The sequence below is a fragment of the Peromyscus maniculatus genome, chromosome 1 (assembly GCF_049852395.1).
Source record: "Peromyscus maniculatus bairdii isolate BWxNUB_F1_BW_parent chromosome 1, HU_Pman_BW_mat_3.1, whole genome shotgun sequence".
NCBI classification, from domain to species: domain Eukaryota; kingdom Metazoa; phylum Chordata; class Mammalia; order Rodentia; family Cricetidae; genus Peromyscus; species Peromyscus maniculatus.
Window position 1 is genome coordinate 172381346 of NC_134852.1, and position 14036 is coordinate 172395381.

The 14036-nt window shown below is 37.9% G+C and overlaps 1 protein-coding gene across 2 annotated transcripts in view; it reads left to right on the forward strand.

Annotated features, from left to right (window-relative positions):
• Positions 1-5850: 5850 nt before the first annotated feature.
• LOC102922906 (aldehyde dehydrogenase 1A1) overlaps positions 5851-14036 on the forward strand; it is a 126729-nt gene continuing 118543 nt past the window's right edge. Inside the window, exon 1 of one of the 2 annotated variants that reach the window (XM_042261686.2) lies at positions 5851-6009. The gene's annotated coding sequence lies outside the window, so the exon portion shown is untranslated. The remainder of the gene's footprint in view (positions 6010-14036) is intronic. The other variant, XM_006985412.4, reaches the window with a different exon arrangement.

The following is a 14036-nucleotide window of genomic DNA, read 5'->3' on the forward strand; positions in this document are numbered from 1 at the left end:
TTATCCACCTGGGCTGTGATGATCAGTCATCATACAGCTGTGTCTGAGGTATCCCGTGTTCTCTTTGCCAACATTGTCTGATTTAGCTCTCTGCTGACCTTGGCTGTTTTCCCACTTCAATAGTGTATATGATGTTGTGCTTTTCAAAAAACTTGCTTGGCGTAAGTCATCAGTTTATGCAAGACCTTCTGGCCCCAGATACTACTTTTGCATCTTTATTTCTCATCATCTTTATTACTCATCCCTAGCCTTCCCTTTACCATTTACAGTTCTTATTCCTGGGGGTTCAGGTCAGTCTCTAGTCTCCGAAAACAACTTGAAAGAGAAAAGAAGTGCAGCTCTATTTTTTTGTCCCTGGTGTTAGACATCTGTGTGCCCAAAGTTGTCTGCATCCCACATCTCCTGTTTGTGGGAAGCTGCTGTTTGTGGCATTTGTTTTCATTGCCTGCTGCATTACAAGACACCCCTTTTGCTATTTGCATTTCAGGTTGCTATAGTACAGTATTTGCTTGCTTTTTTAAAGTCTGAATCCTAGATTTTGTGGGGAAGTTCCATGTGAATCTAAGCAGCAATTGCATAACCACGTATCTGGAGTCCTTAAAGCATTATAGAGTTTACAGTGTGAGTATTAATTTTTGCCTTCCTTTAAAAATGTTTCTGATCTATTTTTTTTTTTTTTTTTTTTTTTTTTTTTTTTTTTTTTTGGTTTTTCGAGACAGGGTTTCTCTGTATAGCTTTGCGCCTTTCCTGGATCTCACTTGGTAGCCCAGGCTGGCCTCGAACTCACAGAGATCCGCCTGGCTCTGCCTCCCGAGTGCTGGGCTGATCTATTTTAATATTGTCTGCATTGATATCACATCTAAATTATAAGCTTTACTTGAAAAATAGGGATGTACAACATAGAAAAAAATCCACAAACTTTTAAAATTACAATGAAAACGTTTTATTTGGAAAATGCATGGTCCAGAAAGAATTTATGCCCACTTTTATTAGGTAATGAATGATTTTTCTCATTGGTCTTCATTTTCCTGATGTTACCAAAAACTCTAGGAGACAGGTATAAGAAGGGCTTGGAGACAGATGCAGCCAGATATCCTAATGTAAAGGAATATTTAAGTCCTGTATCTGTCTTCATGTCTTAAATATTATGACTTAAAGGACCTCTCTCTCAGCTTGGATGGTCAGCTAGGCACATCTACATAGATTATTTACCACTCTTAAGTTATAGTGAATCCTATGGATCTACTGATTAATATATTTATGGTAATATGTGGTTTTGATAGAACCTTTTGCCACATTGTGATGCATCAGACTATATTTCATAAAATAATTTATTAGTTAAGAATGAAGCATAATGTATGCAACTTAAATTTATTAATTTAGACACAAAAATGACAAAGAAAAGCTATTTTCATTTTATCTTCATGCTTGCTTTATTTTCCTGTAGTAGAATATTAATTTTAGATGTGTTACTTTTGTTTATGTTGTATTTGTTCAACTTTGTGAAGCTGTGTTACTGTGCCTGTCTAAAAAAAGCACTGAATGGCCAACAGCAAGGCAGGAAATAAGATAGGCAGGGATGACAAGCAGAGAGGATAAGTAGAAGGAGAAATCTGGAAAAAAAAGTGAAGAAAGAAGGAGCCAGAGAAGGGGAGGACATCAGTGGCCAGGCACCCAGCTACGCAACCAGCAAGCCATGGAGTAAGAGTAAGGTTTACAGAGGTAAGAGAAGGAGATAAGTTAAGGAAAGCTGGCTAGAAACTAAGCCAAGCTAAGGCTGGACATTAATAAGTAAGACTAAGCCTCTGTGTGTGATTTATTTGGGAGCTGGATGGCAAAGAGTAAAAATGCAAAATCCCCAACAACAAAATTTTGCTAGTTTTATTCTCATATATATTTATATACATTGTTAAACACATGGAAGATATAAACAAGAATTATAGAAAAGGTCCAAAAGTATACTACTTAATTATGCCTGAGAAGCACCATGAATGTACAAATTAGATTTTAGAATATGTGTTAAAAATTTAGAAATGGCTTTGCCTGGTTAATAAAACAGTGGTTAAAAATACCCATAATTCGGGGAAATACCAGGTAAGCAGATATTAAGACACCCTGCAGTACTTTATCATCATTGATGCTGAGCCTACAGGAGATTTGACAACCATCTTACTAAAACACGTGTGAAATAATATAAACAATTTCCAAAGGATTGCCGAAAAGCACAAGCAATCCCATTTGTTCATTTTTAAGGAAAATGTTGACTTTGTGTTTGGACTTTCAGACCAAGTCCAGACATATTTCTCAAAGGTTTCTGAATTGCTTAATGCCTCTGCCTCTGCTTCTACTGCCAAGTCCTGGCTGGGCTAGGCCTCTCTGGAGGGCCACACCTTCCAGCTGTTCTTCCAGCTGTGCTCTGGACTCCAAGCTGGATTCTAAGTCCTCTTTAAGGCAACAACTACTACATTAGTGTCACAGCCTGAAAAGCAAGTTTATCTCTGTCCATTTTGAGATTATTTTTGAACCTGTGCTCACTGGCAAATTTAATTAAAGAAGTGCACAGTACTGGGTAGTATATCTCCATTTCTAACTGAATATCTAATATGAGCAGAATTTTATGTCCGCCCCCCCCCCAAAATTTCATATAGTGAGTTTCCAACTCCATGTACCTCAGAATGTGACTATTCTGTATTTGAACATGGCCATGAAATTTAAACAAGGATCTTGATATTAAGAACTGGTGTGACCATGAGTCAGTAGATATGTGTACAAAGGAAATGTTCACAGGACTCCAGAGAGATAAGGAAGCCACATGCAAGTCAAGAGAATGGGCTCAGAAGAAACTACCCTGAGAAACCTTGATCTTGGACATCCAGCCTCCAGAACGATGAGAGCAGTTTTGTTATTTAAGTCACCCAAACTCTTACATTTTGTCATAGAACAGTCCTACCAATCTAATACACATGTGTACGTAATAGATAAGCAAATTAATAATAAAGTAAAAACATCAATATCTTCAAAAATTAAATTTTAACACAGAAAATATGAAAATTATATTAAAATACAAATTTTACATGAAACTGAATTCTTAATATAGAGAACAAATAATGACAAAAATAAGATTCTCCAAACAAGGAGGGGGAGGAAAGACAAGGATGTGGGGTAACACAAAAGGTACAATTAAAGTTAAGGGTCATTTGAGGGTCTTATGAAAACTTAATACAGTAGACGCTTCCTAAATTATATACATATATGAAGGTGATCTAAATGAAATTGCCAAATAATGGGGAAGATCAAACCCAACTGGACATCTCTCATCATGTAATGAAACCTCAATACTTGGAATGGGTTACATATTAATTGTTGGCCAAAGGGTCCCATGGAAACCCCTAAACAACCCAGTGTGTTGAAAAGACTATAGATTGATTTCCACAAACAGACAGAAAGATCCTATTGCTGAAAATAACACCTACACATCTCATTAAACAGGAGATCAGTGCCTTGCTCAGCCATCATCAGAGAAGCTTCCCTGTAGCAAATGGGAACTAATGCAGAGGCCCACAGTGAGACCTGCAGAGAGTGTGAGACCTTATACTCTCAGTCCTAAATAAAATATTTCCATCATAGCCGGGCAGTGGTGGTGCACGCCTTTAATCCCAGCACTTGGGAGGCAGAGGCAGGCAGATCTCTGTGAGTTCGAGGCCAGCCTGGACTACCAAGTGAGTCCCAGGAAAGGCGCAAAGCTACACAGAGAAACCCTGTCTTAAAAAACCAAAAAAAAAAAAAATGTTTCCATCAAATCTCTTCCTTCAGGGCTCAGGAAACCCTACAGAAGAAGATGCAGGAAGAGTATAGGAGCCAGAGGGGATGGAGAATACCAGAGAAACAAGGCCGACTAAATAAGGAGGATCCTCACAAGCATGGACTCACAGAGACTGAGGTAACATGCCCAGAGCCTGTACATGATGAGGTCCTAGAGGTGAAAAGTGAGGGCACATATCCCCATTCCTAACTCAGAAGCAATCTCCATTTAATAATTATGTGTGTGTGTGTGTGTGTGTGTGTGTGTGTGTGTGTGTGGTGTGTACATACTTATCTATATATCTTTATATAAAGAGATACATAGATGTAGCCTTCTAAGTCCATTCAGTGTTGATCTTATGCATATGATTAGGGTTGACTGCTTGGGATTAGATAATCCATCAGGGCCTTGTCGCTGGAGAAGAATGAATTTCCACCTTTCAGCAGCTATTAGTTGCCTATAGGTCTTCATCTATGGTTGGGGCCTTGTGACATTTCTCCCATCCACACTGGGATGTCAACTGATATTTATCACTGTGCGTATCTTATATAGGTAACCATATTTTTTAGATTTCATGGATACAGCTTCCCTGTCATATATAGAAGATGCCATCTCACAGAAGATGTCCTTGTTTTCTGTCCCTTAAAGTCTTTCTGATTTCTCTTCTGAGATATTCTTTGAGACTTAGGTGTAGGGGTTTTATTGTTGATATATCAACTGGGTTCAGGTTCCCCATGGTCCCTTGTTCTCTGCATTTTGACCAATTAGGGATTTCTGAATTGTCTTTGTCTACTTCAAAAAGAAACTTTCTTGATGAGGGGTGAGAGGTAAACATGTCTATAGGTAAAAGGATACCTCTTGTTTTTTAATGAGACTGAAAATATCTTGTCCATCATAGCTTGTACACTGATGGTACTTAAGGGCATTCCTAAAGCAGAGTATGGAGTGGGTGTTATGTGAGTGTATATGTTTGCATGTATGTGTGTATATATGTGTTTGTATGTATGTGCATATGTACTTGTATGTGTGTATACACAAGCATGTGTATGCTGCTTTATACATGCACGTTTGTTGGTATATGTATGCACGAGTCTGTATGTACATGCATAGATGAGTCTGTGAATATATATGCATGCATTTATATGCGTGTGTGTGTGTGTGTGTGTGTGTGTTTCACAAGAAGGACACTATCTTATTAAAAAGTTGACTATTTCCCACCACTACCTTTCTGTCTTTATAAAGAAACATTTTCTTTTTAAGTAACAATCTCTCATGCCCCAGTTTCCTCATTAACTGGAAGATTGCCAAGCCCAGATTCATACTTTTGCAAATACAGGTAAGAGGAAAAACAGGACAGAAGCCAGAAAAAGGCATTCAGGATACTTCCACCAATCCTTCCCTGGGTCTCTAGGACCAGTCAGCTGGCATTGATTCCTTCAGTCTGAGTCTTTCTAGTTCTCTTTATCAACCTTTCTTTGGCAGTCTTCCAGGCCTTGTTATATTGCCAACTTTCTCTGCAACTGTCTTGGAAAGCTATGAAGGCACACTGTGTCTCTGTCAATGTGGGGTGAACTACTGCTGAGGACAAGGGGTGGAAGGTGACACAAATCTTAAGTCCTTCAGAAAAGAGGAATGTGAGATCAAGCCACGGGACAGTGTCTGCTTGCGTTCAGAAAACTGGACACATACATCAGCTCTGTTTTGTGAGCTGTTAAATAATTCCACCATGCACAAAGATCAACTAAATCTGATCCTCTTGGGATGAACGAAATTTTAACACCTTCTTAATTTGACAGAACATTCCAGGTGGAAGAATTTCTTAAATGAAAAGCAATTTCAAAGGCTGATCATCAGCTTTAATGAATTTGTTCATCCCCACTCTGAAAAACTTGGGCCTAAAAATGTTATCTGTCTCAGTGGGGAAGCTGGAGGAGGCATCTAAAGACAGAGAATTTTGGCAAAGCTGAGTATGTCCTAAGAAACCGGAACTGTCTTTCTCACAACAGAGACAGAGCCCAGAACTGAGCCTGCTTGGGGGAATGGCCAGAGAACATCCAAGCCTGGAAGACAAGCTGAGGGCTGGATAGAACTGTGTAAGGAGGAGTCTGGGGCTGGATGGGAAACTTGGGAACAGGAAAGAGGGCCGGAGTGGATTCTACAACAAGAAGGAAGCTGGGAAATGCCCCCATGAGTGGAGCCAGTGAGAGGTATGATATTTGGAGAGAAGAATTGGGAGGAAGGGTAGAGGTTTAACTGACCACAGTATCAAGAAGGAGGAAGGAGGTTGAAATATAAAATCATGTTTAATTAGGTGGTGATAAACAGGCAGGGTCGAGAAGTTCAGAGCAGGAGCCAGAAAGGGTATCAGGAGGAGCAGAGCCAAGATGTCTGTTTGCTTTGAGCTTCAGAGTCCCTCTGTACAAAATCCCCTGAATTGTAGGCTTTGGAAATTAATCCTCCTGTGGCCTCTGCCAGTGCAAGAGAAGGAAGATGGCTGTTACATTGAATGGAATGTAGATCTATGTTCTCAGCTGGGTTAGTAGATTCTTTAGGAGTTTACACCAACTGTGCATATCTGTAGCTCTAAAATTAAAAGTTCAATTCTGCATAGTAGAGTCAAAGCATTGATTTAACAAATAATTTCTACTTGGTTAGGAGTGCTTTTGCCATATCTGGATAAATTTCATGTTTTCAGGAAGTGACTGAGTAAATGACTTGTGATATTTTTACTATCTCCTGTCAGGGCAGCTGCAACTTACATAATAGGCTTTTTTCTTTTCTAAACTTGGAGTGGGGTTTGGTGTGTATTTGAAGTTTCAAAGTCAACTTTTAATGACAGTATCCACAAATGATTTTCAGTAGCCAAAACATTCTCACACAGAAAGGAAAGCAAGTCTCCAAAATGAATGTTAAATTAACAAGTCACCTTATGACAACCTTCAGATTCTGAACTACATCACCATATTTCTAAAACATAGGTTCCTAAATATCTAAACTCTGTAAGCTAGGCATCCAAAAACACTGAGCAGGGCTTATGGAGCCTCAGAATTACTTGAACCACTGACAAAAACTTTTATCTTTTATAACTGTCATTTAATTCTGTCATATTTTATAAATGAAAAAAACTTCACTCCGAATTTTTTTTTCAGTGAAGTCTCTCCTTGAAACAATTCACCCAACACCAAATTAACTCATGTATATTAAGGAGGCAAAGCAAGCAGCATGTGCAGATCCCTATATTGCAGTCCACTTATGAACCTGAGGTAGTAGTAAGTAAAGCTTGTTAGGAGAAGGCAGTGAGAATTGCCTTACATTCCCATTGTTTAAGAAGAAAATCATTTCTTGTGAGGTTGAAGCCAAGCACTGAGTGGAGATTCCAGAAAATTGAAGATTCCAAGGATGTGGAAAGTCTACTATGGAAAAAAGCACTTGGCGAGCAGAGCCTACCAAAAGGAGAATCCCTATGAGTTGCAGTCTACCTGGACAGAGGAATAAGGCTTACCAAACCTTTGGGGGCACATAGCTTGCTTGTCTACCATGTTTCCTGAATGTCAGACACAGACCAACAGGGTCTCATATTTGCCCTGATGGGTTCAGTCTTGCTTTACCCCACCCCACATTTCTAGGCTCCAATTAATTTCTTCAGAGTGGAAACTTTTACCCTCGTCCACCAGTGTTTAAGATGGAGGTACCTTGCTGTTTTCAATCTTACATGGCTCCAGAGCTAATAGTATGCCACGAGTCTCAGAATAGACTCAAGACTTGGAATTTTTAACAATGAAAAAAGTTCTAAGATGATATGAGCTCTTTACGTGCATTTTTTGGTGTGTGTTGTAAGATGTTTATGAATGCAAGGTGTAATGGCAGAATGATGTGGTTTGGATATGAAGTGTCTTCAGCTGAAAGGCTCGTATACCAAAGGTGTAGCCCATAATGGAACAATGACTGGAGGAGGGGCCTTGAGTGAAGTGAGGCCATCTCACTGTTATTACCCCAGCCAGTTAAAATAGTTAAACTGATAATATATGCAAAACACCACTTGTTACAAAGTTATCCAGAAAATGGTAAATTTGTTTTCAGACAAGATATTCTTCTTTGATGGCTTAGTAGTTGAAAGGAAGCTTTACCAAAAAAAAATGTGATATTTAAAATATATTGAAAGTGGAAATGTGGGGTTACTGAACAGGAATATGAATGAAAAGCTGCAAAACTGAACAAAACACTTGAAAAGGTTAGGAGGATTAAAATAATTTTGTGATTAATAAATGAGATATGATTAGTAGGGGATCAGCCATAAAAAGAACTCTTCATAAGCTAGAACCTCAGAATGGCTCTTCAATCTTCAATCCCTCTTACATCTCCTTGACCCTGGAGATTCAACCATGATGTATTTTATAGGTTTGGCCTCTCTGTTCCCAATTGTCATTTCCTCATTTGGTAGGATTCCCATGAAATATTTCCTAGATTATATCACTAGTTTTCTTTTTTAGTTGTGATGGTACTCAGGAATCATTAATAATAATAGCAACGCAGTTTAAATGGCTTAAAACTTGGAGTTTATATTTTAACTTGACAAAATGACTAATAGTAAGTGACAGTTTCTGTTGACACTACAGTCCTGTGACATTTGGAGTAAATTTCTGCTACTCTTTATAGCTCCTTTTGATTGTTATATGGCTACAGCATCTTTAATCATTGCATCCGTAATAAAAACAAGAAAAAGATGAAAGTCACATATGTACAGTTCTATAATTAGGAAAGTAAGATTTCCTAGAAGTCACTCACATGCTCCTGCTTAAACCTCATTTAATCACAGATGAGACTTTTAGCTTACCATACTGCCACTGCAAATAGAAGGCCCAATGAGTCAGAATGCTGGATGTGTTTGTAGTGTAGATAGCTAATGCTTACATCATGCTTTGTGTCTGAAGATCTTGTCTCCGTAGTCCACTCTGATTATCCAGTTATCTTCCAAGTATAAACACCCAATCACACTGTTGTGTTAGCTTTGCACATCAGTCATCAGAATCATCTGTGACTCTTGGCTGACTTTCCAGAGTCAGTAGACAAAGCAAACTTTTAGATTTTCTATTATATCTGCTTTGATTCTCTCTTCTTGTTATCAATACGGACATAGAATTTTGTACCAAATTTTAAGTTTAAAAGTGCAGTATAGTAACTGGGCCATGGTGGTGCATGCTTTTAATCCCAATACTAGGGAGACTGAGGCAGGTGGATCTCTACGAGTTTGAGGCCAGTCTCATCTACAGAGTGAGTTTCAGGACAGCCAAGGCTACACAGAGAAACTTTGTTTCAAAGGCAAACAAACAAGCAAACAATCAAAATCCAACAAAACACAACAGCAAGTGTGTCATTTTTAGTATTTTCTGTTCTTTTTATCTAATATGTGCGCTTCAATCTACATTGTATACCTAAATATGCCCATTTAGCTTTTAAAACACACTTGCTTCAGTAAACTTGATTGTGCTTGCTCCCTTTCTTCCATTCTTGATTTTGGAGTAGGTACTCTGGTGTTTTCCACAGATCTACTCTTCATAGTCCATACATGCATCTCATCAGCTACTGTGAATTTCTCCTGCTGATGACTCTCAAATGTTTTTCCTGGAAATGAATTGGGCAATGTTCCTTCTGTTTTAATTTTGTGAAAAATTTGACGGAGTATTGGCATTTGCTCTTTCTTGAAAGCTAGATAGAATTCTGTGCTAAAACCATCTAGCACTGAACTTCTTTTAGTTGGGATACTTTTAATTACTGCTTTTATTTAAGTAGGGGTTATAGGTCTGTTTAAATTGCTTTTCTGATATTGATTTAACATTGGTAAGTGGTATCTATTAAGAAAATTATCCATTTCTTTTAGATTTTCCAATTTAGTAGAACACAGATATTCAAGTATATCCTTATGATTCTCTGGATTTCCTCAGTGTCTGGTGCTATGTCTTCCTTTTCATCTCTAAATTTGTTAATTTGGATCTTCCTTCTCCAACTTTTAGTTAATTTGGATTATTGTTTGTCACTCTTATTAAATTTCTCCAAGAACTGACTCTTTGTTTCATTGACATTTTGTATTTTCTTTTGTTTCTATTGTATTGATTTCAGCCCTGAGCTTGATTATTTCTTGCTATCTACCCCTTTTGGGTGTGATTTATTCCTTTTGTTCTAGAGTTCTCAGGTGTGCTGTTAAGTTACTAGTATGAGATCTCTCTTTAGATGAATTTTTAAACAGTCTTATTAAATAAGAAACACAGAGCCAAATACAGATGTACAAGTTGTAGAGATCAGAGAAATAGTGATAGCCACCAGCTAGCCTTAGCTCACCATATTGCCATAGCTTCCCAAGAGAACCAACTTCTTCCTGTCTAACCTGTCCCTTTATTGACTTGCTGTTCTGCCTTCTTATTGGCTCTTAGCCCAGCCACCACACTTTCTCGTCACTGCCTGTCTATACAGACCTCCAGCTCTCTATGGTTAGGACTGGGATTAAAGGCATGTGTCACCATGCTTGGCTGCATCTTTGAACACACAGAGACTCTGCCTGACACGTGATTGGATTAAGGGCCTGTGCTACCACTGACTGACTTCTGTTTATGGCTGGCTATGACTTCTGATTTCCAGGCAAACCTTATTTATTAACATACAAATAAAATATTACCACATTTCAGCACAAATAAAATATCACATCTCTCCATTTTTTTCTTCTTCAATGTAGGCACAAAGTGCTATGAACTTACCTCTTAGAATCACCTTCACTGTGCCCTGTGAGCTTGCATATGCATATGTGTATTTATTCTTATTCAATTCTAGAAAGTCTTCAATTTCTTTCTGTCTTGACCCATTTTTCATTCAGTAGTGAGTTGTTCACTTTCCATGTGTTTGTAAGCTTCCTGTTGATATCCAACTTTAATCCTTGGTGGTCAGATGGAATGCAGTTAGTATTTCAATTTTCTTGTATCTGGTGCAACTTGTTTTGTGTTCCAGTATGTGGTCAATTTTGGAGAACTTTCCACAAGGTGCTAGGAAGAACATATATTCTTTTATGTTTGCATGAAATGTTATGGTTCATAACATCTGCATATCTATTCTCTCTGTGTTTAGATTTTTGTCTGGATGAGCTGTCCATTGTTAAGAGAGGGGTATTGAAGTCTCCAACTATCAATGCATGAGGGTCAATAAGTGATTTAAGCTATAACAGTGTTTCCTTTATGAACTTTGGTGTCCTTCCATTTGGTGGCTAGACTTTAAGAACTGCAATGTCCTCTTGGTGGATTTTTCCCTTCGATGAATATGTGGTATCCTTCTCTCTTTTCTGCTTTTGATCTGAAGTCTATTTTGCCAGATACTAAAATGGCCATACCAGTTTGTTTCTTTGGTCCGTGTGCTTGGAATACCTTTTCCCATCCTTTTATTCTAAGATGATGTCTTTCCTTGAAATTAAGGTGTATTTCTTTCATACAGTCAAAGGACAGATCCTGTTTGTGTGTGTTGGATTCAGGCACACACACCACACACACATCAGATATATATATATACCAAACATGTGGTCAAATATCTCCCTCAAATGTTTTTTTCATGAATTGCAAAGAGAAAAAAAAGTTTTTATAATTCAATCTTACATATATCACTTGTAAATATTTTAGAAATAAGTAATCTGGAATTCTCTTTTCTTTTGGGGGGCTTTAAAAATTATAATGTTTTGATATTTGGCATTTTCTTAGATTAAATAAAAGCTACTCTGCTTTTCTAAAGACAGCTTTAATCATTAATTGTCCATTAGAGTAATTACTGTGTTTGTGCTACTAGATTTAGATTTGACTTCAGGATAGAGTGAATCTATTCAGTGTGCTGGAAACCCCTTCAAGAAATCTAGGTATGCTCTTCTAAGAAGGACTCACCCATTACCAGAAGATGGCTTTTTGTGTTACTTACTGTTCTAAGTCTTCCAAAAGAAGAACTGAGTTCTATTTTTATTAACGGTATTTATTCTTTAGATTGCCATCCTTAATATGTATACTTCATAAATTCATGCTCTCTTATTTTTCCTACTTAGGGAGTAGTAGCATGAGCCTCTTATATAATACATGTTTTGCCAAAGAATTTCAATTATATCATTTAGGGGAACAGCATTTTTTAAAAAGCTCAATTCAATAAATTGATATTTTGCCAGCATATGAAAGTTTTGAAGTAAGCAAGAATACATTTGCTCTCTGCTAAAGAGAATCACCATCAATATGTGTAGCTAAGTTTCTGAATCAGCCAAGTTCAGTGTCTTAGTAGCTGGTTGGTGGCTGTGTTCCCATGGTGAGCTATTTGGTAAAGTGAAAAGTGAATTAGAAGTCAACAGAAACATTTACTCTTTTGATGGAAATTTAAGAGTGGCTGATTAAAGAGGCTATGCATGAATTTTTTAATGAAACTGATTTCTACTGAATCTTCTCTCTCTCCCCTTGTATCTATCTGTCTGTCTGTCTGCCTATCTGCTTATCTTTCTATCTAATCTCTATCTCATCCTGTTTGTGCATGTGTGCATGTGTATGTTGTATTCCTCTGTTTATGTGTACAGAGGCCAAAGGTTGTTGACAGGTGTCTTTCTCACCCATTCTACTTCTGCTTTGAGGCAAGGTCTCTTACTCATCCTGACTTTGGGCTAGAGAAGGTGTTCAGCAAATCCTGGGAAACTTGCTGTGTCTGCCTTCTTGACACTGGGATTATGTGTGCCCTGCATTCCCCAACTCACCCTAGCTTTTCAATATGGATTTTGAGAGATCAGACTCAGATCCTTATGCTTGTGCTACAAGCACTTCCCTCATTGAGTCATTTCGACAAACCTGAAGATGAAGGTTCTCCCAGAGCCACGTCTCAGAGATAAAACCTAGAGCCCGGGTTAAGCATGTAACTAACACTGACAGTTTACCTCTATTTAAATTCTTCATAGAACTTCATGTATTTTTGTTATTGCTTGTATTAGTTACTTTTCTGTTGCTGTGATAAAATATTCAAGTTAAAACAATGTAAAGGAGAAAGCTTATATGCCTATGGTTCCAAAGGGATAGAGTGCATCATGGTGAGGAGGGTATGGCAATTGTCATGGAATACATGGCCTCAGGAACAGAAAGGTGGGTCATCACATTTTCATCCACACACAGGACACTGGTTAGTTTCTCTGTCAAAAAAAAAATGAAGTAGGGAAGCCTACAAACCCTCACAGCTCACCCTACATGACATGCTCACCCTACATGACATACTCGTACTTCCTTGAGCAAGGCTGTACCTCTTAAAGGCTTCATCATTTTTCTAAACAGCACCACCAACTGTAGACAAAGTGTTCAAGAACACGGGCCTATAGGAGACATTTCTCTTTCAAACCCACAACAGTTCCACTTAGAAAATACACATTTTGAGAGGTCTGCCTCTAGTTTGGGTTTTTTGATAAATCATATAAGTGTGCATATTATTTAATTTAAAAGTATTATGCCAGAAATATGTCATTTCTGCCACTTTGGGGAGATTCTCAGCTTGTATATCTTAGTTTCTTTTTCTCTGGGTTTGATAAGACACCCAGATAAAAGCAATTTGAGGAGTGTTGATTCTGGCTCAGAATTTGAGGTGCAGTCCACCATAGTGAGGCAGTAAGGCAGCAGTAGCCACAAGCAGCTAATCACACTGTATCCACAGTTAAGCAGAGAACATTTAATCAATGCTTCTTAGTGACAGCTTTTTTTTTCTTCACTTTTTTTTCAAGACAGGTTTCTCTGTGTAGTTTTCGTTCCTGTTCTGGATTTCACTCCGTAGACCAGGCTGGCCTTGAACTCACAGAGATCTGCCTGGTTCTGCCTCCAGAGTGCTCGGGTTAAAGGCAGTAATTTTACTTCTTTACATTGTTTATTGCAGTTTTCCTTATTATACTTCTTGAAAATCTTATATTTATTTATTGTGTGTGTGTGTGTGTGTGTGTGTGTGTGTGTGTGTGTGTGTGTGTGTTTGTTTGTAATTGCTACTACATTCATGTGCCATTATGCAACCCTTTGGAGGTCAGAAGACAACATATTGGAGTCAGTTCTTTCATTCTATCATGTGGGTCTTAGGCATCAAATTCAGGTTTTAAGACTTGGCAGCAAGCACCTTTACCTGCTGAGCCAATTTACCGGTATTTATTTGCTTTTTATTTTCTTTTTACTTATTTTAAAGTGTTAGCCTTAATATTTTTGGAATATAAAAA